A 23488-nucleotide genomic window follows, 5' to 3' on the forward strand; every position below is an offset into this window, starting at 1 on the left:
TGCAAAGCAAGTTTCAGATGAAATTGGCATTGTGACCTTTGTGTCTGCTTGATCTGTGTGTGTAGATAAAGACCTCTGCAGCCAAGACCTCATTCCTAAAGGGAACAGGCAGTCCCTCGCTTTATTGAAAATAGTCTCATTTTCGTTTTAACCATTGCATTATCCCACAATATTTTAAACTCTAACATTATTTTTAACTCACCACATAAACTGCCGCAAGTAAGAAATAACACCTTTAGCAAAACAGCTGGGTGTTCACATATTTATATACTTTGCACTGTGAAAATCAATTTGTTTGAGTATTAGTTGAGCAAAGTAACCTTTAGCCCTTCCTATTTGCCAAAATTCTTAGTGCTGAAAGCACGAAGACACTAGCATGGAAAAAGGGAAACAATCATGGTGCCAGCTTCCTTTTTGCCAGACTGGGTGCTCCAATGGCCAGCCAGGCTGTGTGGCTACCCCAGGCTAGACGCACGCCTTATCTCGCATAATCATTCGAAGTTCTATAACGAAGGTGCTACTGTTTCCTCATTTTAACCTTCTGCTGTTACGAGGACTCGCTCACTATGTCATAAGTTAACTATTTGTCCTTGAAGGGGCACAGAGTCAAGTGACTTTGTCTAAGTTCACATAATCAGTGAGGGGCAGGGCCAATGTGCACTCCCAATTGGAAATCCATGCTACCACCCAATTATCATGCAAGTGTGCTTAGTTATGACTCACTGTGTGAGCTCTCATAGGAGTAGTACTACACGCATTTCATCACCCCTCATGCAGCATCACACGCAGCTGCACTTTGTAAATGATGCTGGCGATTGGCATCCCGATGCTTCAAAACACAGCTCATGGGTCTCAGTGAGCCACGGAGAAACTATTATTCAGATCTGCTAAGGCCACAGAGGGGCTCCTCAGCTCCGTGGCATCGTGCATTATCGGTAGCTGCGAGGTGCACTTTGGGGTAGGGTTTAATAAGAGCAAGCTGTCAAGAGAGATAGATACTGAAATCAGCTCATTCAAAGATGGCTCATGAAGTCTGCCTCAAGCCCTTGATGTTAAAGGAGTCACATCCCTGTGTCACACTAGAGAAATTGATCTATTCTGCTTGGACACATCTTATAGGCTGAGAAAAAGAGCAAATGGCAAATCAGCATGGGGTGGGTGTAGGCAAGAGGAATTGGCATTTCAGGAAGTGAGGTGAACCGCAGGGGTATGGAGCCTAGCCTAGGAATATTATTACTGCAGAATCATGAAGCAGCGTACTTAGAAAAAGCAGGAGCTTTGTCAAACTAACGCTGTTAACTCTGTCTCCAGTGGGCAAGAAATCAAAGAAAACCCTCTAGACCAGTCATTGCCCTTCAAGATACATGCACCAGGCAGCAACTCCCTCACAGAGCTTTGGCACTGGTCACAAACTCAAAGGCCAGAGGGGCTCAGACATCAGTAAAATGGCTCAAGGAGATGGCAGCGAATGTGGCAAAGCCAATGCGCCTGAGTTCTGTGCTCTCCGACGGGGCACCCCTATAATTCACCTGCCTGGAGATGGTGCCTTTTCCTAAGCCCCGCAAAGAGAAAGGATGCTATAGGAGCCAGCCTGGGTCGTTGTAAACTGGCAGTCACTACCCCCAGAGCAATTGCCATGCGGGAAACCAGGCCCGGTGTTGCCAAAACTTAGTCTTCTTTTAAGCTGAGCCAAAATTCAGATTTCTTGTTACAAGAAAATCTCCTGACTCTTAATTTTTGGCAACTGACTCACATTATTTTAAACCCACGCCAGTCAAACATAATGCCTGCTGGCTGGATATGGCCCAGGCACTAGCCATCGGGTTTTAACTGCTGGTCTGTAGAGACAAAGGCTCTGGGGCTCCTGTGCTCTTCCTGAAGGCACACTCAAAAGAAGAGAGAGCTGGTAACCAAACTGAATTTGTCTTGAGAAACAGCAGAGACCTTCCTGTGGGACGATGACATGCAAAAACACCCATGGGACCAGCACTGTGGTGAGAGGGTAAAGCCACCACCTGCAGTGCGAGCATCCCATGGGGCAGTGGGTTCAAGTCTCAGCTGCTCCACTGCTGATGCAGCTCTCTGCGATGGCCTGGGAAGGCAGTAGAAGATGGCCCAAGTCCTTGGGCCCCTGTACCTGCGTGGGAGACCCGGAAGAAGCTCCTGGCTCCTGGCTTTGGATCGACACAGCTCCAGCCATTGTGACCATCTGGGGAGTAAACCAGCGAATGGAAAACTCTCTCTCTCTCTCTCTCTCTCTCTCTCTCTCCCTCTGCCTCTCTGTAACTCTGCCTTCCAAATAAATAAATCTTTAAAAAAAAAAAAAAAACACCCTTGCCAGCACTTACAAGAAGTTCCTCACCACTCACTGATTTTAGCTGACAATTCTACTAAGTGAAAGCACTAAGGAGACAATAGCCAGTCACATAGGATGCTTCTGTGTTCTCTACCGCAAAAGCACCTCTCCTTGTTGTTAGTGGTGCTGGCCCCTGGAGGTTACCTGCAGAGCGCCTGATATCAAGGGCATTGGTATTTCTGGTTAGCTGAACAAGGGATGTCACTATACTATATGTCTCTGTTCCAGCTGAAAACTATCCACTCATGTCAATAATCTGGAGGCCCCATAGAAAACAAAATGCAAGCCTGCATTCTGCTCTGTCATACATGATGGCAAAGCTGCCAGCCAGCACTCCAGTTCTTCGGCTCTGTGTTGTTGGAAACATGGCACAAAAGGCAAAGAACACAGCTCAATTTGTTTAAATGCTAAATTGAACTTTCAGAGCTCCGAGGAGGCAAAAAAAAAAAAAATAACCACAAATTTAGCACAGGGTCAAGATGCCCTTGGATTAGGAGAAACTTCTATTCTTCCATCACTTGGAGTTTTACAAAAGCAGAAAGATGAGTGTGTCTCAGGCTTCATTGAACATTAATTGTCCCTGTGACGCTAATGACACATGCGGAAAGGCGGCATATTCAGGCAAACGTGCCCTTATTTGAAAAAAATCTAATTTCCTGAGTGCTTAAATCAATAATTTAAAATCTCCACATAACAACAACAACAACAAAAACCCTCCATCAGCAGGATGGATGAAAAAATGTAACCACTTTGTTTGTGGGCTTGCCCTCAAACTACCCAATAAAAGACTGACGGACACTGGTTCAGTTTCACTATACTCTGTGGTTCTGTTACATTTTTCTTTCTGCCACAATTCTTTTTATTGTCAGAGACTGAACATTCTTCCAACTACCTTACAGCTAGATTTTTTCAAAGACTACATCAAAGCAGTTAGGCCTGAATTATCCAATAACCACAAGGGAGTTTTTATCTGTGAGAAACATTTTCCCAATACAGATATTCATTTTTTTATTAACTTTAATTACATTTATCAGGCATCACTTGTGTGCCAGGCCCTGTGCTGGGTATGTAGATAAAACAGAAGAACAAAAACTGGTTTTGCCATCTAGAAACTCCCTGCCTATTGCAGAAGGGGAGAGGGTTCAGAACCCCCTGCAGAAAGAATTTGAACTTGAACTTGTAATAGCAAAGCAACAGGGAACAGACCATTCAAGGAAAAATTAATCCCCAGACTTATATAAATTTTTATTTGCAAAGCACCAACTCCTAATTGTTACATGGAGATACTATAGCTTGCTCCTTAAGTTATCTTGTTGGTCTTTTGTGGCTGCTAAACAAAAACTCCACAAATTGGGTAGCATAGAAATAAATGATGTTTATTTCTCATACTTGTGTAAGCTAGGAAGTCCAAGTTGAAGGTTCTGGTAAACTCAGTGTCTAGTGAGGACTCCACTTTCTGGTTCATGGATGGCATCTTCCTGCCGGCTGTTCACATGGCAGAAAAGGGTCAAGGCAGCTCCCTGGGGCCTCTTCTGTAAGTGCTCCAATCCCACTGGAGAGGATGGAGACCCTCATGATCTAACCACTTTCCCAGGGCGCCAGCCTTCCTAATACTATCCCACTGAGGACTAGGTCACAACATATGAATTCCAAGGAATGCAGAAATTCAGACAACAGCAGATTCCATAATGAGCAGAATAGTCATGAAAAGAAGCTAAACTGTGTCAATGTTTGGAGTTAAAGAACAGAAATACAAGAAAAAGAATCTTCATCTAAAGTAGAAATCAAAATGGTGGAAGGAAATTGAGTGGAAGAAAACCTTTAGAAAGTCTTTAAAATGCAACGTTGACAGCAAGCACATCCCTTAGTTTATCTGACAAGAATTGCAAACAGTGGACTTGCTGTGTTTGTGGGAGGTGCCGGCTCCCTGCTCAGACAGGAATGAACTCAGCAGCCATGCCCTTCCCAATCTGGATTCCCAGCGTTCCCAGGGTAACCTGCTTGATTAGTCACCTCTTGCCAAAGGTTTTCAAATTGGTTTGGGTTTTCACTTTTGGTTTGTTTTTAGGAAATTTTCCCTCATGGTAACACATTACTAACTTGCAGTGTTACATAGCACCTTTGCTAGAATGAAACAATAATGAACATACAAGATGGAAATCAATGAGAAATCATGACTCCCTTTAGATACAGGAAGTTCACATTCACCTTTGAAAGGATGTGTTTTCTTCTTGCAGTAAGTTCTCCTGTGGTTTTCTTTAATTGCATTAAGGGTTTTTTTATTTAATTCAAAAAATACTAAGCAGGGGGAAATGACCAATAATCTCACTACCATATAATGACTCTTGTAATTGCTCATTTTCTTAAATAAAAATATTACAGAACACTAATATCAGTTTTCTTTGCTATGCAACAAACCACCACAAACTTATTGGCCTTAAATGTTACTCGGTTATTAGTTCATCGTTCCATAGGTCAGAAATCCAGTGTGCTGTGTCTGGATTTTCTGCTCAGAGTATCCCAATGCGGAAATCCAAGTATCAGCTGAACTGAGCTCTTGTCTGCAGGAGTTGGGGAAAGTTTGCGTCCAAACTCACTCCTGTTGGCAGACTTCAGTTCCCAGAAGTTGAAGGACTGAGGTCTCCCTTGCTGTGTGGCTGTGAGCCAGAGAATGCTCTATGTTCCTAGAGGCTCCCCACACCCCATGCCGTGGGATCCCCTCCATCTGCAAGCTAGCAGTGTCCCACCCAATCCATTCCATGCTTTGAATCCTTGACTTTATCGTCTTCTTCACTCAGCTGGAGAAAGCCCTCTGCCTTTAAAGCACTCCTGTGAAGAGGGTAGGACCACCTGCACCATCTCTCTTAAAGTAAACTGCGCCATACTACATCACAAATTCACAAGAGTAAAACCCGTTATACTCACAGACCCGGGTATTACACAGGAGGAGGTGGGAAATCATTGCGGCCATCTCAGAAGTTTGCCTGCCACATAAAGAACATAATGAGGATATTGAAATGATGCAAAAAGCTATTCAACAATAATTAAACAGCCTTCCCAACCCCATAGCTCAGTGATAACCATAGTCAACAGCTTTTTTTTTTTTTTTTTTTTTTTACATGCGGCAGTGAGAGAGAGAGAGAGAGACAGAGAGAAAGGTCTTCCTTTTGCCGTTGGTTCACCCTCCAATGGCTGCCGTGGCTGGTGCACTGCGGCCAGCGCATCGCACTGATCCGAAGGCAGGAGCCAGGTGCTTCTCCTGGTCTCCCATGGGGTGCAGGGCCCAAGGACTTGGGCCATCCTCCACTGCACTCCCTGGCCACAGCAGAGAGCTGGCCTGGAAGAGGGGCAACCGGGACAGAATCCGGCGCCCCGACAGGGACTAGAACCTGGTGTGCTGGCGCCGCAAGGCGGAGGATTAGCCTAGTGAGCCGTGGCGCCGGCTGTCAACAGCTTTCTTATATATCTTTCCAACAAAAAAGTTTTTTAAATTCATTTGCATCTCTATATTTCATCTTTAAATTTAAATAAGTTGTATCATATTGCTTTTTTCATTTCATCTCTCAGAGCTCCTCCCTTAGCAAAAAAAGTGGATCTACGTTATTCTGCACCACAGCTACATATGAGTGACTTTTTATTTCTTAATACTTACATACTAATAAACAAAGAGATCAGCAATGAATCAGTCAAAACAGAAACATATTATTAACTCCCAGATTTTTTAAATTGTATTTTATTTTTTACCTGAACATAAAATACTAAGCATTTTTATGAAGCACCATGAAAAGTTTCTATACAAATTTGCACTGCATAATATCCATTCAGTGTAAATATATCTGTCTCTTCAAACATTTAATATTTCTTTATGGCAAAGCACTCAAAATCCTCTCTTCTCAATGTTTTTATTTTGATTTGTTTTGTTTTTAAGAGTACTATATGGTATATTATCTATAATCCCCCTACTGTGTAATAGAACACCAGAACTTTTTATTCTCTCCCTAGTCTTAACTTCTATGAGATTACCATTTTTTTAGATTCCACATTTCAGTGAGAATGACACTTGTCTTTCTGTGCTTGGTTTATTTCAATTAACATAATGTCTTCCAGTTTATCCATATTACTACAAATGACAAGATTCCATCCTTTCGTGGCTGAATGGTATTCCATTATTTATGTAATATTATCCACTCACCAGTGTTTAGACACTTAGGCTGTTTCTATTTCTTGACTACTGTGCATAGTGGCACAATAAACACGGGGCTGCAGATGTCTCTTTGACAGACTGACTTCATTTCCCTTGCATGTACCCATGGGTGACATGGGTGGATCATATGATAGTTCTGTGTTTAGTATTTGGAGGAAGCTACACACCCTTCCAAAGTGGCTGGTCCCCTTTCCATTCCCACCAACAGTGTGAAAGGGTCCCTTTTCTTCCTCTCCTCACCAGCACTTGTTGTCTTCTGTCTTTTTGAAAATAGCCAATCTAACTGGAATGAGGTGAAATCTCATTGTGGTTTTCATTTGCTTTTCTGTAATGATTAGTAACTTTGAGCATTTTTTCAGGCAGCTGATGGCCATTTCTATGTCTTCCTCTGAAAAATGTTTAAATGTACTTCCCATTATTTTTAAGCATTATTATTACTTTGTTTAATATTTGCTATTGAATGAGGGTTTTTTTTTTTACATATTCTGGTCATTAACTGCAGGTAAATGTGCATTCTGTAGTAGTCTATTTGTTCTGATCATTTCCTTTGCTCTGTAGAAACTCTTTGGTTTGATGAAGCCCCATTTGTCTACTTTTGCTTTGGTTTCCTGTGCTTTTGGGCTCTGACTCAAAAAAGTATTGCACATTCCAATGTCCTGAAGCATTTCCACTAAATGTTCTTCTAATAGTTTCAAAGTTTCAGGTCTTACATTTAGGTCTATAATCCACTTTGGGTTGAGTTTTGTACATGAAGAGAGAGAGTTTTGTTCTTCTGCATGTGAACATGCAATTTTCCCAGCACCACTTGTTGAAGAGATTGTCCCTTTTCTGTCACATGTTCTTTACACCTTTGTCAAAGATCAGTTGGCTGTAGCTGCATGGATTTTACATCAAGAGTCTCAATAGTATTCCACCGGTCTTCGTTTTAATGACAATATCAGGTTGCTTTAATAGCTGTAGCTTTGTAATATATTTTAAAGTCAGCAAGTATGATGCCACCTGCTTTATCCTTTTGCTCAGAATTGCTTTGGCTAACTGAGGTCTAAAATTCCCAAATTTTAGGAATATTTTTCAATATTTTAAAAATGTTTCAATGTTTTAAAAATGTCATTCAGATTTTGATAGGGATTGCATTGAATCTGTAAATTGCTATGAGCAGTAGGCACATTTTAATGATATCGATTCTTCCGATCTGTGTCTTTCCACTTCTTTTGTGTTCTTTTTATTTCTTTCATCAGTGTTTTATAGTTTTCATTATACCGGTCTTTCACCTCTTTGGTTAAATTTATTGCTAAGGTAGTTCATTTTGTTTCATTCTAGCTTTTAGAAATGAGATTGCTTTCTTGATTTCTTTTTCAGATAATTTGCTATTGATGTATGAAAATGCTACTGAGTCTATATATTGACTTTGTCCTATAAATCTGTTGACTTAGCTTATTAGTCTTAACAGTTTTTCAGTGGAAAAACTTTCTTCATGGTTTTCTATACACAAAATCATGTCATCTGCAAATAGTGACAATTTGATGTCCTCCTTTCTAATTTGCATGCCTTTTATTTCTTTCTCTTACCTAATTGCTCTAGAAAGGACTTCCAGGACTATATCAAATAAAAGTAGTGAAAGTCTCTTCTTCCAAATCTTAGAAAGCCTTCAACCTTTCAACGTTTCAGTTTGGTGCTACCTGATGGCTTCTTATATATGGCCTTTATTCTACTGAAGCTTGTTCTTATGTGCATAATTTATTCAAAGCTTTTTATCTTGAAGGGATGTTGTATTTTTTCTTTCTTTCTTTAATTTTTTTAAAATTTTATTTATATAATTTCATATATACAAATTTAGAAACACAGTGATTATTCTCTCCCTATCCTCCCTCCCACCTGCACTCCCACCCTTCTTCCTCCTCCCTCTCCTATTCCCATTCTCATTTTTTTCTATAAAAATGTACTTTTAGTTAATTTTATACTCATATGATTAACTTTACACTAAGTAAAGAGTTCAACAAATAGTACAAAAAAAAAAAAACACACTTCCTCAACAGTCAAGACAAGGGCTGCTCAAAATAATGGCAACTCAAGAGTGTCAATTTCACTCCTATAGATTACCTTGTAAGTACTCCCTTAGTTAACACAGATAAGAGAGAACATATGGTATTGTCTTTTTGGAATTGACTTACTCCACTAAATATAATGGTTTCCAGTTAGAGATGTTGGATTTTATCAAAAGTCTTTTCTACATCAATTGAGATGACCAGGGGCCGGTGCTGTAGCGCAGTAGGTTAATCCTCTGCCTGTGGCGCCGGCATCCCATATGGGTACCAGTTCTAGTCTCAGTTGCTCCACTTCCAATCCAGCTCTCTGCTATGGCCTGGGAGGGCAGTGAACGATGACCCAAGTCCTTGGGCCCTTGGGCCCACGTGGGAGACCCAGAAGAAGCTACTGGCTCCTGGCTTCGAATCAGCATGGTTCTGACTATTGCAGCCATTTGGGGAGTGAACCAACAAAGGAAAAACCTCTGTCTCTCTCCCTCTCACTGTCTGTAACTCTACCTCTCAAATAAAATAAAATATCTTTAAAAAAAAAAAAGAAGCTCAGATCATTAAAGGTTTAAAAAAAAGAGACGATCATATGATTTTAATTCATTTTTATAATTTTTTTGTTTTTTAAACCTTTATTTAATACATAGAAATTTCCAAAGTATAGTTTATGGATTACAATGGCTTTTCCCCCCCATAACTTCCCTCCCACCCGCAACCCTCCCATCTCCCGCTCCCTCTCCCGTTTCATTCGCATCAAGATTCATTTTCAATTATCTTTATATACAGAAGATCAATTTAGTATAAATTAAGTAAAGATTTCAACAGTTTGCACCCACACCAAAACACAAAGTGTAAAATATTGTTTGAGTACTAGTTTTAGCATTAATTCACATTGTACAACACATTAAGGACAGAAATCCTACATGAGGAGTAAGTGCACAGTGACTGCTGTTGTTGACTTAGCAAATTGACACTCTTGTTTATGGCATCAGTAATCACCCTAGGCTCTTGTCATGAGTTGCCAAGGCTATGGAAGCCTTTTGAGTTCACCGACTCTGATCTTATTTAAACGAGGTCATAGTCAAAGTGGAAATTCTCTCCTCCCTTGAGAGAAAGGTGCCTCCTTCTTTGATGGCCCATTCTTTCCACTGGGATCTCACTCGCAGAGATCTTTCGTTTAGGGCTTTTTGTTTGTTTGTTTGTTTTTTAGTGTTTTTTTTTGCCAGAGTGTCTTGGCTTTCCATGCCTAAAACAGTCTCATGGGCTCTTCAATCTGTGTATTTCTCATACACAGATTTAGGAACATAGTGATACTCCCCACCCTACCCTCCCTTCCACCCCTGCTTCCACCCTTCCTCCTCCTTCCTCTCCTATTCCCTCTCTTAATTTTCACAGTGACCTACTTTGAATTTACTTTTATCTTCACTCTATCAATGTGGTGTATCACATTTGTTGATTTGCATATGTTGAACCATCCTTGCTTCCCTGAAGTGAATCCCACTTGATCATGGTGGATTATCTCTTTACTGGTCTGTTGGTTTCAGTTTGTCAGTATTTTGTTGAGGATTTTTGTATTCACATTCATCAAGCCTGTAGGTTTCTTTCCTTATTGTATCCTTGTATGGTTTTGGTATAAAAGTAATGCTGACCTTATAAAAATGTATTATTTCTCAGAGACGTTTTAAATTATTGGCAGGGCTTACATCAAATCCATTGTTCTGCCTATTGTCTAGAAGTTCTTATTTTGGAAAAGCTCAACTAAAGCAAATTTTAATATGTCTGAAGGAAGTCATATATTTAGAAACAAAATAATTTGAAAAATGCTTCCCCATGAAAAGGAATGGAGCTGAAGAAGGAGGAAAAGAAGGCAGACATTAAAGAAAAGCAGAGTAAGGTCAGGTTGAAGTTTAGCCTTGATCTATATTTCAGAACAAGAATAAAGTTTCAAGTCCGGCACTGTGGCACAGAGGGTTAAAGCCCTAGCCTGCGGTGCCATCCTATATGGGCATCGGTTCAAGACCTAGCTGCTCCACTTCTGATCCAGCTCTCTGCTATGGCCTGGGAAAGGAGTAGAAGATGGCCAAGTCCTTGGGCCCCTGCACCCATGTGGGAGACCTGGAAGAAGCTCCTGGCTCCTGGCTTCAGATTGACACAGCTCCAGCCGTTGCAGCCAATTGGGGAGTGAACCATTGGATGGAAGACCAATCTCTCTCAATCTGCTTCTCCTCTCTCTGTGTAACTCTGACTTTCAAATAAATAAATAAATTTTTTTAAAAAAAGAATAAAGTTCCATCCTCTGACCATTAGCATATCTTTTTTCCACAGCAACACCAAAGAAAAAGTATTACCTTTCCCACAAGAAGTAGCTTATCTTTCTAATTGTTGTCGTTTTAAAATGATTATATTACAATGTTTGATATATGACTTGAGAAAACCAATTTTTCACTGCTTCTTCAGAGTACAAAAAGACAAGGAGACTTTCACTACCTTCCATTGTTCTTTAAGTGGGACCAGATATTAAAAAATGGAATCACACCACCAGTAATAACGTGGGACTCCTGTAGGTCCCATGAAACTTGGATACTCAAGTTTTTTTCTACTGAAGTGACAAAGTTTTCTGCTTTCATCAATTTAAGTGCAAACGCGGTCAGCAGTAACAATGGCCCCAAGGTCCACGAAGGTTTTCCCTGTGGGAAGAGTCCACGAGCAGAGAGCTTTTCCGCAGAGCTCAGTCCACTGTTCCGCAATAGATGGACTATTAGCCACAATGCTAGTGCTTAGGAATCCATGGGAATGCTTGAAGAATGCGGTAATTTGCTCATAAAATTGTATTTTTCCTCCTCTGCTGCAGAAAGCATCTAAAAGCACATCTATGAAGTTTGCCTACTAGGCCATCAAAGGAGGGCCCACGAATAGTAACTCAGCAGCAGTGCAGGAACAAACCTTAGGATTACACGAGGCAATAAGTCAGATGGGCAGCAACGAAGACCGTTACTGAGAGGAAGTTCCGTACTGTTCTTCCAGCCAGCAGAGCAGGAAGTGTGTTCTGGGCCTGCACCACAGAGAGTCCCACGCTGTAATGCACCTTCCAAGAAATTTTCCAAGTTCCTCTCTGGGCCTGGGACCAGCCCTTCTGATAACTCCATCTGGACAGGAAGCCTTGCTGCAGGCTGGGAGTCGTGTCTCCTTTCTCCTCTGCAGGACTCTCTAGGGCTCTACCTCATGACAGAGTAAGCCAGATGCCCCCAGAGAACCTCCACGAGGAAACTTCTGACAGCCAGTGGACTGTTTCTTTTATTAGACTGTGAAAGTCTGGATGAGGTTGGGCCTCTGGGCTGGTGCTGGCATGTTGATTTGAGTGACCTGAGTGCTTCTCACTTCAAAGGAACGCAGAACAAATTCATGGATCTTCTGGTCCCTAGGCTTGAGCAGTGCATGGGGGCTGGCATAACAGCTCATTAGGTTGTGGTTCCACCTCCAGCTTAGCCCCAAGGAACAGCGTGCAACAGCAGGTATCCTATATTCAGGATTCTACTCCACTTCCTCAACCCCAAACCATCTAACAGGCTGTTTTTTGCCCATCTACTTCAAGAGGTTTTAAGATCTTTGCTCTCCTATGCCCTCTCTTGCCTTACTGTTTCACCCTGCCAGGTTGGTCTGAAGCCATGTTGAACAAGGCATAGACATTTCTTGTGCAAATGGGACCATTCCTTTGTAAACTTGCATTTATTTATTTGAGAGGCAAGAGACAGAGACACAGTGAGAGACAGAAAGACGGAATTTCCATTTATAGGTTCACTCCCCCAAATGCCTGCACCAGCTGGGGTTAAGTCAAGGTCAAAGACAGGATTCAGGAACACAATCCAGGTGTCCCACGTGGGTGGCAGGAACGGAACTGCTTGAGCCATCACTGCTGCCTCCCAGGTCTGCATTAGCCGGAAGCTGGAGTCAGCAGCCAGACCTGGGAGTTAAACCCAGGCACTCAAGTGGGGAAAACACATATCCTAACCACTAGGCTACACATCCTCTCTGGGACCTCTGTCTTTTCCTCTGAGGGTCCTTCACTTATCTTTGCTGCTGGTTGAATTGCTAGAAGGCCGGAGCTCAGCCAGCATTGAAATTGAGCACATTCTGGGAATATAGTGGTCACCACTAGAGAGCGCAAGAGAAGACATAGCTGGAAAATGCATTCTTTTATTTCACAAAATTCTAAGCAGTCCAATGAGCATGACCAGCAACAACCACACACACTTTTGTGTAGCTATCAGGCAAGATTTGTGTTTGTGATCATCACCGACAAATCCCAGTAACGAACTTCAAGGCAGTCATAAGGAACCAGCTAGTGGGCCCTTCTACCCAGAGGCTTCCCATGCGTGGATTCAACCAGCCTCAGATCAAAAACACTTGAAAAGAAATTTGTATTTGTACTAAACATGGACAGATTTTTTTTGTCATTGTTCCGTAAACAATACAGTATAATGACAATTTACATAGCATTTACATTGTATTTGGTTTTATAAGTAATCTAGAGATGATTCAAAGTATACAGAAGAATATGCATAGGTTATATGCAAATCCTACGCCATTCTACATAAAGAAGTTAAGTGTCTTCAGGTATCTGGGGGAAGGTGGATCCCAAAGCCAGTGCCCTGGGATGCCAGGAGACAAGTGTATTCATGGGTGGCACGACGAATGGTGCAGCCTCAAGACTAATGATACAAGCAGCACGAAGAAGTGGTACTAGGGAGCTGCAGGGGCAAGAAGATCCGCGCTGTTTCAATACAAATAGGATCTGAAGACTCAGGGCCTCAGGGCGTTGTGAATAATAACAGCATTGCCACCAGTTTCTCACACAGTGGGAGACAGGAAACTGTTCAGGAACCACGTCTTTGACAAAAAAGACCAAGAAGTCGCAGCTGCGAACTACCCACTAATCTTTACATGCAATGGTTGTACAATCAACAAATGCTTTAGTAGCTCCACGTTACCCACGATTCTGAAACCTGCCTGAAAATTGCAGCACCTCACAGAGGCCCTTGAACTTGGTAACATTTTCCTAACGCAAGTTATTTGTGCAGGCAGAGGCCCCACACACAAATATTTGCCTAGGACGGCCCTGAGGAAAACTCCGAGGAAGGGTGGCAGGAAATTTTGCAGCATACAGTTTCATCCTGTCTCAGTACAGTCTCAGTAGATTTCATATACCAGAGCTTATAGATCTTCATGACTTACTGCTGCAAGTATTTACTACAGATAATGAAAGGATTACTAGTCCAGGTTGCAAAGACCTCCTGAGAGGCTGAGAGCATTTCTACATTTTTTTTTTTTTTTTTTGAGGTAGTAGTAGCTACCAAGCTGTTGGGAGTTGTTTTTTTCTTCCTCTCTCTCTCTCTCTCTCTTTTTTTTTTTTTTGTTTGTTTTTTGAAGATTTATTTATTTGAGAAGCAGAGTTTGACAGAGAATCTTCCATCCACTGGTTCACACCCCCCAAATGGCCACAACAGCCAGGGCTAGGTCAGGCCAAAGTCAGAGGCCTGGAACTTCATCCAGGTCTCCCATGTGGGCTGCGGGGCCCCAAGCCCTCAGGCCATCTTGCATCTTTAACTGCTTTCCCAAGTACATTAGCAGGGAGCTGGATCAGAAGTAGAGAAGCCGGGTCTTCAACAGGTGCTCAGAGGGGTTGCCGAAGTCACAGCAGTGGCTTCAACCACTGTGCCACAGTGCTGACCCCCATGGGTTTTGTTTGTTGTGTTTTTTCTTTCTGTTAAAGAAAATTCTTCAACTGATGTGGCTTGGTTTCTTAGTGTATTAACTGCAGCAAAATGTTTACTTCTAAACTGACTGACGTCTAACAGCCAGAAAGTATTTCTAGATGGTTTCTCTGTCACTGATTGATGGAAACTCAGAGAATACAAATTAAATTTGATTTTATGCTTAAAAGTTTTAATCACAAGAGAAAAATCTTCTCTGAAATAATATAATAACATGCTAAAAACATATACAGGGTACTTCTAAAATACCTCTGATTGCTTTGTCTTTTCTATGAACATGATGCTTAAGGTTTAACTGTATTTTGTCTCCCATTACACTAAGGGTCTGTTTCCCATACCTGTATATCTATAAAAAATTTTTATTCACAAGTGATTAATCTACCTAGTGACACAAAATGTTGGCCTGATCATACAATGACTCAAACAACTCAAAAAGGTTAGGGTTAGTAGTGCAATTCTAGCTTCAGTTCTTGTTCAAGAAGTCATGGCTTCCTTCTAGAAATGGGCAAGAACAGAAAGTCAAAGAAAAACTAAAATTTTAAGCCAACCTATTAAACCAACTCAGAGATAACATAGCCACCTAAACCATAGGTAAATATTCTTCTGCCCTTTATCTTATCCACTGAATTTTTTATATTGTACATTGCCAGATGCTAACTCTTTTAAAAATGCTACTAAAGATACTCAACATAATCAAACCCAACAGTGTTATTTTCATGGGGTTTTAAAATTTCAAAATGCCATTAAATTTTCTTTTGATAACTCCCACAAATATAAAAGTTAGAGACAGAACATCGCATTAAATACATTAAAATGTAAAATTTAAGATTTGTTTTTGCATTTCCAACATTTTCTGACAATAAAACTTAAAGACAAACATGTTCTCAGTGCCATCATTCTTGTTTTCAAAAACTTAACAGGTATTTTCATTTAGTTACAGAATGCATCCTGGTAAGAGCAAAAGGAGTAGGCCATAATTCACATTCTCTGGCACTTGTGTTATGTAATCCTTTCAAGTAGCATAGTAATCATATGGCAGGCAGGGAAAGGATTTTGAACAAGGACATTAGTAACTCCAATAATTACCTCTGCTTTCTTGGTAATAAACAGCAAGTTTTTTTGTTTGAAAATTCAACGACAACAAAATATATTCATCGTTCCTGAAAAGGCAGTGGCCTTTATGAAACAAAATCCCTCAGAAATAGTCTTAGAAGGTGAAACTCTACGACTTTAACAAACAAACCATGAATTATATAAAATTAAAAGCAATTTCCTGACTTTTCAGTACTGACCTTTGAATGGATTCATCCCATTCAAAGGTCAAATGCTAACAACTTTACGTCCTATGAATCCAGCAAAAATCACTTGTAAACAAGAAGAAATTGTACCAAAGAGAGCATCAGATGTCTAAATAGAAAACAGCAAGCACCTACATGCTTTGAAAAGAATGTTTTAGGATTAATTAGAAGATATCGATTATAAACAAGCAATAACACAGTGGAAACAAAGAGCCAAGTCTTTAGACCGAAATATAGTGCTGAGAATAAGTCATAGCCAGTTTAGTGCACCAGCCAACATGTTTGGTCATTGTGATTGCTACAAAGCACAGTTGTGAAGTGGGAGAAGGATTCCAACTCTTCTACTGCACAGCCACATGCCCTTGCCCCACCCCACAAAAATAATAATGCCTTTGAAGTGTTCCTGTCCCCTGTGTCCTTTCTCATCACCTCTATGCTCTGTTGTATCAAGCAGCAGGGTCAACGTGACATTTCCTCAAGGACTGCACCTGTCAGCTGGAATCACCATTCTCCCAATCGCTGAGTCAGCCCACCCTCACACCACTGGTGGGGAGTGACACAAGGAGACCTTCACATTCTGTGAATTTTTGTGTCTGGATTATAACAGGCTGTAGGCCAATTTCTTTAAAATCAGAACAGATTTTCAGGCATTTATACAATCACATTTCTAATTACAGAGGCCCAGAAAAAAAAAAAACATATCATTTCAGACTTGGATGGACTGTTTCATTCCAAGTGAAGTCTTTTATTGTGTCACTCAGATGACTACCATATACTAAGGCCATAATAATTATTTCTATTGTGACAGGACATCATTCTAACTTGAAAAGCCAAGCTTTTAAAAAGGAGGGCTATAAATAGAGTTGAATACTAGACAAACTAACAAAATTGGAAGGAGGAAAATAGGAATCAGACATAGAGTTTAAATTTCCAACCTTTGTGACTTTGGTCTTCTGCCAATCTTGCTCTTTCTGTGTAGGCTGATGGATAAGAGCAGACGGAGAACACTACTGAGCTGAAGGGATGTTTCTTCTGTTACCAAGGCTAAGGAGGGTCAATAGCACAGACCCAAACAACTCAGAGAGAACAGTCTGTTGTTTTCCTTTGGAAATCTGGTTAACAGTGATATTCTCTTATTGAGTTCATCTACAGAAAATAATGTAAAATAAATGGACAAACTCACTACCATAGGTCCTGGCAACCTAAAAATGAAGCATGAGACAAGTAGGTCTGACACACGGGAGTTACTGAAGGAGAGCTCTTCAAATAAAGCCAGCAGGAAAGGGGAAAGAGTGAGCAAGGGTGTGGTCCCACGGAAAGTCTAGTTTGGACCTGATCCGTGGCATCATACCACAGAATCATTGATGAGCCTCTCCTTTGCTGCAAGGGGCCATTTGTAGCCCTGTGTCCATCCTTAGTTAGGCAGAAGATGAGAACCTCTTGGGAGACACAGCTACTATTAGCAATTCTGCAGAAAAGGAGGGAGCTGCAGGTCATTAGCATCCAACACTCACAGCAGGTGCAGAAGGGCTCCTGGGATTGGTAAAGGGATCCATGCAGGGTACCCACAGTATCCATTACACTTGCTAATTGCAGTTCACTCAGAAATTTAAAAAACACTCAGGGCTCTGTCAAATTTTAGACAGACTGGAAAGGGTCGCCCCCTGGCATCAACAGGTGAAGTCATTAGGATGGAATGGCTGGCAATCCTACCCAGTTGCCCTTAATTGTATTATGCCCTATGACTTGTGCTTCCTTTGCTTGTTAACAATCTACAGCCTCTGACATAATGTATCCTTAACCTATTTTGGTGCTCCTAATTCAGAATTATTCCTTCTTCCCGCATGAAAGAAAAGCTGCCAGTTTTGAGAATATCCATTAAGTTAAGGGCACGAGGCAGAACGTTAACATTCAAGTTGAAGAAGAAGCGGACTTTATAAATCACAAAGCACAATTCTTTTTTAATGAAAAAAATGAGGTTTCCGATTGAGAGATTTGGGAGCATAGAGAGAAGTTACCTTCCCTAAGGTGCACATTTTACTTGCATTTGATGAGTCCTGTTCAATGGAAATTCTTCACCCAGTGAGAAATATACACTTCTGCTATGGTTTGTGACCCTCCTCATTTCTTAACAAGGAGCACCAGAAATTCCAAGCATACTGCGAGTGATTTCTCCCTTTTTCCTCACCTCAACCTTGTGCTGAAGCTGGTGCAATTCACATTTTCACTGTTGCTCTGTGGTGTTCTGAAACAATCAAAACAAATCCAAACCTTTATTACCCAACAGGTAGATAGGAAATAAGAAACCAAAGGTTGTCTGGCAATAAATTTTGTAGTGCCTCTACCCAGATGGGTGTTTGAAAACCACAAAAACATTTAGATAACTTTAGATTTGAGCTTGGTAGAGAAACAGAGAAGGAAAGAAAAGATCTGCCTATCGCCATTTCTTTCTCTTTTGACCTAATCAATGAGAAAACATTGAATATAATGGTTTCAAAATCTTAACCAGAAATGCCAGTTTGGCCACAGAAGGATTTGCTAAAAGGGCATGTGGGAATCCATGGAGAGGGTCATCATTATAACAATCCACCCAGGGCAGTTTGATTTCTGCAGCTCCGACTCCAGATATTTGCCCTGGATTCTGCAGCCAGCCAAGGCGGTGGGAGATTTTTTTTTTTTTAAGAAGCAAACAAACCTCCTTGTTTCAGACTGATCCAGCCTAATTCTAGCCACCCAGCCTACACATTATCTATTTCCTATTTTGAGAAAAACAGTCCTGGAACAGGGAGTGGGCAGTGGACTCAATTCTATTTTCCACTAAATTGAGACACCTTACAGATAAGAAAAGCCACATTTTCTGTGACAGGGAAGAAGCAGAATACTTGCTGCTATGAAAAATCACATACCAGGAACCAGAGGGTGAGAGGAGAATGGAGGATTGGCTTCCGGTTACAGGAAAGCTAGAAGCTCTTGCAAGGCTCATTCTGGCATCCCCCACCCCCACCCCATTCCTAGCTCTATCCAATGCATAAAGAAATAGTTTCCACAAAGTAGACTGGTCTGGGAACAAAATTCTAGCTTTGCAAAAGCTTCTGACCCTGGCCTCATACAATTAAGGCAAGACCCTCAAATTAGAATTAGCTCTCAGCGACCCTCCAGACTCTCGGACTTCGCATGGCCAATCCACTGCTGTTCATATCGAGCTCAGCAGGGATTCTTGTGCCACAATTGAGCTCTGACCTTCTCCAGGAAAGGCGCTAAGGGCCAGGATAGCTGTGTTCATATTCAGACAGAGTGCACATGCCTTCTCTAGGAAATCGAATCCTGATCTGAAAGAGGGAATGGTGGCATGTACTTTTTATCAGTGATGCCAAAAACAATGGTCCAAGGCTTTATTTTTAATATTTGTATTTAGTTGGGGTGGGCATAAGATCATGGAATAGATTTATGACATGCTAGTGGGAAGAAAAGAGATGGTGGAGAAGAAGGGAAGGTGGAAAACTTCCTATTAAGATTTAGCCACAATTTATTGAAGTCTAGGATTGGAACTGTTCTGAATTAACACTAAAATGCATTTCTCTGATGACTCTAAGTTCAGTCTCATAACAGAAAAGTTCACTTCTGCAGAAATGCAACCAAGAAAAATGCAAGCTAGAAAGACAAAACTCTAAAATCAGAGGCATTGCCTCCTTGCTAATAGAATTAGCTGACATTTATTTTGGCTTACAGGTGCCAGGCACTGTCAAGAATTCAATCCCAGTACGACACGTTATCACTTCCAGAACACAAGTTCTCTACTGCTCAGTGGAACAAGAGCCCAGCTGTAATGTCAACCAGCTGTTGATCCCCCTAAAAACATATTTAGCCTGTATATGCTTGGGTTTTTTTTCCCCAATTTGGAAAAAAAAAAAAAGCATTAGAAATAATCCCTACCTCATTTCAGTTCCAGATCTTAAAGAAATATCTGGGTTTCCTGTTGACTCCCATATGACTGCAGCATAACTCACAATAGCCAAAAAGTAGAAACAACCTAAATGTTGACACAGGGATAAATGAACAAAGAAAATGTGTAAGTCTTTGCAGTGCAGTAGTATTCAGGCTGAAGGCAAAAGAAGGAAACCCTAACATTTGCAATAGCGTGGCTGAACTTTGAAGACATTACACTATGTCACAGAAAGTGAAATTAACCACAGAAGGATGAACACTATCTCTTCTGAAACAGTCAAACTCACAGAAACAGAATAGAACAGTTGCCAAGGAAGCGGGCTGAAAGGAGAAATGAGGAGTTCGATGACTATAAAGGGTCCGTTATGTAAGTTCTGGAGCTCCACTGTACAACACTGAACCCACTGTTAACAATACAGTTTTGTGAAGTTAAAAATTTATTAAGAGGGTAGATTTCACATTAAATGGTATCACTACCTTTTAAAAACTCAATTAAAAGCATCTCCACCCTTCAGCACGTTTTAGGGTTCAATAAGTTAGTACATATGAAATATTGAGCACAGATTCAGGCCCTGGAAAGAGCATAAATCAATGAAGGCTATCATTATTATCCATTTATTAAGGACAAAAAAGTGGAAATTAAAAAGGGTAGGTAAATTTTTCAAGGTCACACAGTTAATAATGGGCAAAGCTAGGATTTGAGTTTGGATGATCTATCACCATGTCAGTGGGCTTAAGTGGTAAATTTTACCATCTCCCTAACAAGCACATTCCTAGGACCCAATATGACTTGAACTCAGTTCTGTCTGGCATGTCAGGAACAGCACAGTAATTCGATGCCAGTGGGTTCCTTTGGGCCCATACTTTGTGACAGACTATGTGTCTAAGAATAGAATTCTTGGCTAATACAAAGGCAGAATTTCACAAATTTGAAGGCAGTCTTAAGTAAAACTCTATTGCCCAACGAGAGTGGTCATGAGGGAAAAGTTGGCAAGTGAAACTAGATTTTTCTCATGTGAAATAAGTATGCTTCTAGTTTTTGAGAGACAGAATGTCAGAAGGAGACAGGAAGCATGTCCAACCTACTGCTTCGTTCCCCAAATACCCACAATGGTCAGGGTTGGGCCAGGCAGAAGCCAGGATCCAGGAACTCAGTACAAATCTACTACATAGATGGCAGGGATCCAACTACCTAAGCCATCACCTGCTGCCTCCCAAGGTCCATATTAGCAGGAAGTTGACCTCGGGACCAGAGCCTGGACTTGAACCCAGGCAATCCAATATGGGACTGGGGTGTCTCAAGCAGCATCTTAACAGCTAGATCAAACACCCACCCCTCAAGCATGTTTCTAAAAATTTTGAGAACTCCTAAATTAATTGTTTTAATGGCCTAAATTTCATCTAAATCAAATAGAAATTACCTTTTTGTGTAGAAGGGTACACAAGTTCCTAACTAATACATTTATTTATACTCACATTAGAGCAGAGGTTTTGCCTTACTCTATCTCATTTAATCCATATCAAAACTTTATGAAGTAGAAATCATTAGCTTCATTTTTATGAATGAGAAAATAGAGAAGTTAAATGATAAGGTCTTAAAATAGCAGAACTAGAATCTGACCACCTAACTGTTCAAATCCCAAACCCAGTGTTTCAAGCATGAAACTAGATACTCTCTCTTTTTTTGTATCATGATGCTCTGGTTATGTATAAGAATTACAAATGAGGAATATTTAGAGAAGGTTCTCTCCTTCTGTAACAGTGTTACCTTAGCAGGGTTTGTCACAAGTAGAAGTTTAATATGGCTGGCGCCGCGGCTCACTAGGCTAATCCTCCACCTGCGGCGCTGGCACCCCAGGGTTCTAGTCCCGGTTGGGGCACCGGATTCTGTCCCGGTTGCCCCTCTTCCAGGCCAGCTCTCTGCTGTGGCCCAGGAGTGCAGTGGAGGATGGCCCAAGTGCTTGGGCCCTGCACCCCATGGGAGACCAGGAGGAAGCACCTGGCTCCTGGCTTCCAATCAGCCAGCACCATAGCGGCCACTTGGGGGGTGAACCAATGGCAAAAGGAAGACCTTTCTCTGTGTGTGTGTGTGTGTGTCTCTCTCTCTCTCACTAACTGCCTGTCCAAAAAAAAAAAAAAAAAAAGTTTAATAAACGTTATATTCTCTTCTAAACATATCCTTCCCATGAACTTTGGAATTTTAGAAGACTTGAACTTCTCCTGTATAGAACCTCTGCTCTAATGTGAGTATAAATAGATGTATTAGTTAGGAACTTGTGTGCCCTTCTACACAAAAAGGTAATTTCTATTTGATTTAGATGAAAAAAAAAAAAGCTAGAAAAGCTACTTAAACTGATAGAAATACTGAGACAGGCAAAAGTGACTGGTCCTGTCAGGAGGTTTTTGTGTAGTATCTTAGGCCCACCCTCATGGGCCCTTCATTATACTTCATTTCCCGTCTTTGGCAATGCTTTTGAGAATCGCTGAGTTGAGGAAGTAACAATACAATAAAAGTTATACAAATACAAATGACTTGTAGCAAAACACTAATACTCCAGATTTCTATGGAGCATTTCAACAGAAACAGATTGTGAACTTGAATCCACCAAGACTAATAGATGCCTTCAGGCGTGCCCAAGAGACCCCTAGCTAGGCTGCATTTACCACAGGGCTTACAGGCTCACAACACAACACGGTCAAAACCCCTTCACACTGTTGGTAGAAGACATGAGGCTAAAGGAGAAACCATGTGGTAAATGGCAGGATCCACTCAGTCGATTTCCAACTACAAGATTAAAGCCAAAAGGGAAAAAAAATCAAACGGAGCCAGAGTCTGCCACACAGCTCTAGCAGCTTAGTACTGAATCACTTCTGTTTGCCTCAGCGTTAGCTTTGAATGGAACGGTCACGATTCAAAAAAAAGTGCGTGGTTTTCCCGTTCCTCCTACAGAATCAAGAGAGGGGAAAGGCAAACTTTTGTAGACAAAAATAAAAGATAGTTTGACTCCCTGTGCATGCTTATGAGGGCAAGAAAATGTCTTCATTGCCCTCTTTGGATGTAAGAGCGACCTGTGACAGTCAAGAACTCCTGTCTCATAATGGGCACTCAAGAAACGCTCCTTGGATGAAGAGCCCGGGGCTCTCAAAGTGATGGAGATGACATCAGTCCTGGCCTGGAGGGACTCGCAATTGAAAACTTCTGACACTAACCCAGACAAACACAGACAGGTTGTCCAGATAATGCACTGAGAACTTGGAGCAATCAAATAAATACACTGCTTGGGTTTTTTTTTTTTTTCCATATCACTTATGCTATAGTCACAGATTGCACAGTTCCCAACCATCCTTCCGTAACCTGAATTCATAGGTTATTAAAATGAAGTCACAGTACATTTTGAAAAATGGCTTTCAACAATGTAAATATGAAGGCATTTTCCATTGGAGATGAGTAGAATGTTTTATGGAACCATTAGAGGGCATTTGTGCGGCATGAGTCTTGCATAAGAATTTCCTCTCTATTCTTTTGAAAGGTAAGTAAGATGGGCAGTTAAACTAGTCTCCACTTGGACATAGATTTGATTATTCTGGCTAGCTCAGAAGAGATCTAATGATTCTAATGGATTCTTAAAATGCCCTAAGTGGTTCTCCACACTTGGCTGTGTCCACAGCCACAACAGATTGAATCAAGCGCATACGGAAAAGGAGCCAATTTTGGGGGGTGAAGACCCAACAGGCAGTGTCTGACAAGCTTGCTTCCAGGCATTTCAAGGTCTGCCACACCAGCTGACGTTACACTCCGATGAGCTTTGACGCCCCTTTAGGTTAACTTCTCACAATTTCTCATTCTTCTCTCGTAGCATTTCCATCAGACATTTCGATGG

This window comes from Oryctolagus cuniculus, chromosome 3, assembly GCF_051225735.1.
Source record: "Oryctolagus cuniculus isolate XC-2025 breed Fujian yellow rabbit chromosome 3, ASM5122573v1, whole genome shotgun sequence".
Taxonomy (NCBI): Eukaryota; Metazoa; Chordata; class Mammalia; order Lagomorpha; family Leporidae; genus Oryctolagus; species Oryctolagus cuniculus.